A 6,000-nucleotide genomic window follows, 5' to 3' on the forward strand; every position below is an offset into this window, starting at 1 on the left:
TAATTGCAGTTTTGCATAGGAGATCTCTGACTTCGGAAACCTTTTCTGGTGTCCAGAGAAGACAAGAAAATATTTGCTCTAGTGAAAACGCTGATGTGCAATCCACAGTTACTGTACTCCCTTCACACTGGAAAGAAAAGAAAAAAATCCCTGCAAAACTATTCATATATCTAGGTAGGCCATAAAGGAAGTCCAGGAGAGTAATAGTGACCTCCAACAAAACTTTGAAATAAATACCTGGGGCAAAAAAGTCCAGGGGAGTCCTCTTACAGGCAGTGGTTCAAAATTATGCATTTGGTATCTGAGCACATTAATGAAATATGTCCCATTTTTTCGAGGAGAACTTGCTTTTTGAAGCTTGTTCCAGAGCAAATAGGCATTACAGAGTGAGGGAGTGCATTGGAAGTAGCAGCTGAGGTCTTCTCCCAGCTTGGAGAAACATACAGCACCACTTCCAGGATGTGTTTTGGTGTTCTCCAGTCAGCAAGTAGTTGGCAAAGATGCCTCAGGAGAGCATACTCAAATCATGCCAGGTCATGACTGCCTTCAGATGGGCTCTGATATGTCCTGTGTGAGGCACTGCTAAGATTATTTGAAAACCTCAGCAGCTGCAGAATATATCCTGCTGATACCTACTAGTTTTTAAAGATAAAAAAAAATTGCCATGTGCTGTTCTTATCCCAGGAAACTCTGCCGGTTTAGATCTTGCTGCCTCACCCACGACCTGCCTAGGGTATGAGAATGCATTCATTGCAACACATATGATACTAATTCCTGATAGTATAAAAAGCACACTTAGCATCTGCCCTCTCTGAGGGGGCTGAGATTTGCAGGGTTCTCTCAGCTCAGGAGAACTCTCTGGACTGAATGAGCATCTTCAAGTATCATCTGCTGTTGCAAAGTTCATGGTGGAAGCCCTTACTTAGTGAAATATTGCAGAAACGTTTTGCAGTTCCTTTAAAAAAATAACCCAAAACACAACTTAAAGTACCTTGCCATATCTAAAGAAGGGGGGAGGGGAAGAGGGGGGAAGGAGGAGGAAGTAACAGTTATCAGCATACATGTCCTATGAATCTGAGGTTCTCAGTAGCCACAGCTGTCCTTTGCATTTTGTGACTTGCTGGTTGTGCTGCCTTCATTACCAGCAATTCATTAGCCTCATAATTTATAGAATCACAAAGTTGTCAGGGTTGGAAGGAACCTCAAGGATCAGCCAGTTCCAACCCTCCTGCCATGGGCAGGGACACCTCACACTACAGCAGGTTGCTCACAGCCACATCCAGCCTGGCTCCAGGCATGAGGCTTCCACCACCTCCCTGGGCAACCTGTGCCAGTCTCTCACCACCCTCATGAGGAGCAACTTCTTCCTAACATTCAGTCTGAATCTAACCCTTTCTAGTTTTGCTCCATTTGGGGTTGTATCCCTCAATCCTATACTTGAAACACACATGGAGGACTGCTGAGGATTTCTGCAGGAGTCATCCTGGTTCTATGAAAGCATGGCAACAATAACCTTACCTGGAAGGTCTTGTATGATTCCAGGGGATGAAAACCTATTCTTGTATGATTCACGAGGATGGAAAACTATTTCTAACCTCTCCTACCTATGAAAGATTAGTGAGAAGCTGATGGATGTGGCAAGTGTCATATCTGTTGTTTTTCCAAATCCATATAGAGGCTATAGAGCAGAAAATACTCCACTGGAATTACTTTTCTAGTGCTCAAGTAATATCCCCTTGTATTTTGTATTGTGGCTCCCTGGACGTCAGAAACATTGCCTTTAGTTATGGGATTGTGCTGACTGTATAGACAGGTTGCCCCACAGTGCCATTTCTTCTGGATTTTTATTTTGTGTCATCTATCTGATCATTAAAAAGTCTAACATTTTCTCTCAGAACTGTTGTGCTGCTGCTGCTATAGCTAGCAGGACCTTCACAGAAAGATTCCACTTCCTAACTGAAGGCTCTAAATCTCTTGGTGAGCTGTGGTGAGGGCTCATTTACATCCACACAAAAAGGACACTCAAACATAATTAAGTACCTGTGCAAATAAATGCTTTGCCTGATTTCACCCTGCTTTTATCACACTGAAACAGTGTAGGTTTTTAAATGTCTGTGGACATCAACAGGAGTAGTAGAAGTTTGATTTCTTTTTATTTTTACTTTATGTCAATACAGTTTAGGTGAGTGCTTAATATCATGCTATCACAGTACATCAGAGGTTGGAAGAGACCTCAAGAGATGACCCAGTCCAACCCCCCTGCCAGAGCAGCATCACTCAGGGCAGTCTGCACAGGAATGCATCCAGGTGGGTTTGGAAAGTCTCCAGAGAAGGAGACTCCACAACCTCTCTGGGCAGCCTGCTCCAGGGCTCTGGCACCCTCACTGTAGAGAAGTTTCTCCTCATGTTGAGCTGAAACCTTCTCTGGTCAAGTTTGTCTCCATTGTTCCTTGGCTTATTACTGTGCACCACCCAAAAGAGCTTGGCCCCATCCACTTACCATGCAGATTAGCTTATGTTTCTTTTCTTGCCTAAACTTGATTTCAGCAGGGTTCAAAATTCTCTGCTTAACTTTAGGCATGTCAACAATCCCATCAAAGTAAAGCAACCAAATTCTGCTTCTTTGAAAAGGTATCAAACAAATAATATTTTTTCTAACCCAAAAAAATGTTGTGTTTATTGTTTCAAAGGGGTGCTCTCTTAACAGTGGTTTTATTTATATCTCCATACAAATATTCTTCCAGACCTCCAGATGAGTAGAAAAGACAAAGCACAACCTTCCTACTCGAGTCCTCTGTCCATCTATACCATCAGGCTTTGTTTTCCAAGTCATTTTAATTTGTTTGTTTGTTTGTTGTAGTTTGGGTTTTTTCTTGGTTAGGTTTGGTTTGAATCCATTTTTATTTGTTTCCCGTGCTTAAGACTGTGGAAACCAAACTGTACATATTGTGTGTAGGGAAGAGCAATGTTAGAAGAAGAAAACAAGCAGTCCAAGTCCTTCATCAGTACTGCATCTGATGTTGATAAGTGAGAGGATCCACAGTGCATAAAAATCTGTGTGAGAGGAGAATCAACATTTTGCAGCTGGGAGAAATCTAATAGAGGGGTAAAGGTTGACAGAGTGATAGAGCTTTTTCCCTTCCCAGAGTGGTGATGCATAGCCATTTTCTGTGAAATACACCAAAATAAGATTTCTAAAATAAATCTGTTGTAACAACAAGAAATGAGATAAAATTATCAGGTAAGAGCACAAAGCATAGAAAAGGATACTTTGATGGTTTGATCAAGCAGTATCTGAGTGAATTTGCACCTTTTTATTCCCAGGGAGCTATCTTTCTCTGAGGGATGTGTAAGCAGAACAGCACAATTCCATTGTAATACAGAAACAATTCAGAGCAAAAAGATAAACCCCAGATTGTATCCCTAAAGCCATGCACTTTGTGCAGTCTTTCTAACTACCTGAAGTAGGCTTCTAAGGTCATATTCCCTGCAGCCCTGGTAATGCCACCACACTGGGTATCAGCATGGAAACACTGAGGAGAGTCATGATGCAGGCCCTCCATCAAGAGCTGCCTTTGGTTTTCACTTTCCTTTCCAATGAAGGAGCATAGTTCTGGTGAGAAAACATTTGCACAAATACCAGCACAAATCCATCTGGCCTGTGTAAAACACAAACCAGTCTGGGGGACAAGTGAAATTAGGCCAAGCTGGAGTGGTTTTGAGAAGTGTACCTGTTCCTTCAGAGGGCTGGCAGCCACTTGTGCTTTTTCAATGAATGTGTTCTGATTCATGTATTAAACCTGGGCATTGTGTTTGATCATTTTCTCGTGGTGTACTTTGTGTACATTGCTGTTCAGGATGGTACCTTTTGTTTGCTCGTTTCTTTGTTCATTTGTTTCTTCATCCACTGACCACTATAGAAACTGAAGGGCTAATAAGACTTTGATCACTGTATTTATATGCTGCTAAACATCCCTTGATGTTCAGTAACAGCACACTGCAGGCCAGTTGTTATATACCACTGAAAGCAGCTTTTAAAATTAAATTGGCATTGAAAACTATATTTAAACTGTAACTGGCAACACCATGCAGATGGCTTGCCTTAGAGGCTGTAAAGGAGTAACAAAGATGAGAAAAGGAGAGAAATATTCCCTCAAATATTAGCTATCAATAATGCCCTGCTGAAGATTGTGAAGGCTACAGCCCTACATGAGGTAATGGGAAAGTTTTTTCACTGAACATACTGTAGTTGTTTTGGTGACTTGGTAACTTACATTACAAAACAAAGAGATCAGAATAATTTTTCTAAGAGACAACAACACCTAAAAGGACAACTTGAAAACCAGCTTGCAGCAGAATTTCACAGAATTTCAGGGGTTGGAAGGGACCTGGAAAGCTCATCCAGTCCAACCCCCCTGCCAGAGCAGGAGCACCTAGAGCAGATCACACAGGAAGACATCCAGGCGGGTTTTGAATATCTCCAGAGAAGGAGACCCCACAACCCCCCTGGGCAGCCTGTCCCAGGGCTCTGTCACCCCCACAGTGAAAATTTTTTTTCCCTCATATTTACGTGAAACTTCCTATGCCTCAACTTCCACCACTGACCCTTGTTAGCAGAGTTCACAACAGGGAAGATATTTGTCCCACAGGTGTCTAACTTGTAGTTATGTTCTGAAAAGAAAGTTGAAAAATGTATCTGAATTCTGACTACTAGAAAATGTCATTGGTAAGTTTGCTACTTTCACCCTGCAAAGCCATGAGTTCTTACTGGACACTCAACTACTATACAGTTTTTAAAATGCTCGAGGCACAAACCTAACCTTTGGCTTTTAGTATCACACTACCCCACATCCTCTCTGATTTATATATATATATATATATATATATATATGGTTGTGCAACTTGTGTGCAGTAAGAACTCAGCTGTTTCAAATTCAATTGTTTCAAATCCAGTCTTTGTGCACTGACTGGGAAAACAAATGAAACTAAAAGCAGAGCCTGTGGATCCAGTGATGTCTCTGAAGAACAGCAAGCAGCACTGCCTTGCATTTTTAATCAGATTGCTTGGGATATGATTTCTAAGAGTTACTTTGAAGGGTTCTTGAAGCAGCACTGTGGAGTTCTGTTGGTATTATTTAACAAACATTTGTTAATGTTTCTAGTCGGTGGGTGGTTGGTTGCTTTGTTGTTTGTTTTTTACTTTCCCATTTGATGCAAAAATACCTTTTTCTATATATTTATATAGACTTTTAATTTTAAATTTACTGCACAGATTCATGTTCAGATCTTTCTGTATTTGAAGTGAACAAAAAGGGCTCTTTTTCTTCCTTTTCTGCCAAAAGAGTACTGGTCAATAAATATCCCATGGCATTCTAGGATGATCCTGTGGTTTGGTTTTTCTTTCTCTCTTTGAAATATTTTACATTTCCTTCACTTTTCTTCATACTTTTGTAGGTGACATACATGCTACACCTTAACAAACACAATTACTTTTAATGCTGGTAGCAATGTCACAATCAAAAGACTTATTTGCTTCCCTAGGTTCTTTAGTCACTTTGCGAGATTTGCAGGTTGAAGGCATTTGATACCATCCTTCTCAGGATCTCAGGTAGTGATAGGACTAGGGGGAATGGAATGAAGCTGGAGGTGGGGAGATCAGGATGGATGTGAGGAGGAAGTTCTTCCCCATGAGAGTGGTGAAGCCCTGGAATGGGTTGTCCAGGGAGGTGGTTGAGGCCCTGTCCCTGGAGGTGTTTAAGCCCAGGCTGGATGAGGCTTTGGCCAGCCTGATCTAGTATGGGGTGTCCCTGCCCATGGCACAGGGGTTGGAACTAGATGATCCTTGTGGTTCTTTCCAACCCTGACTGATACTATGATACTATGAAGTGTAAACACCTCTGCAGAACCTTTTACATAGTCAGAAGGGTGGATGCAAGCATTCTGCTGTGAAAAAGGAAATAATAATAATAAATAATAATAAAAAAAAAAAACCAAAAAACA

This window comes from Dryobates pubescens, chromosome 1, assembly GCF_014839835.1.
Source record: "Dryobates pubescens isolate bDryPub1 chromosome 1, bDryPub1.pri, whole genome shotgun sequence".
Classification (NCBI taxonomy): domain Eukaryota; kingdom Metazoa; phylum Chordata; class Aves; order Piciformes; family Picidae; genus Dryobates; species Dryobates pubescens.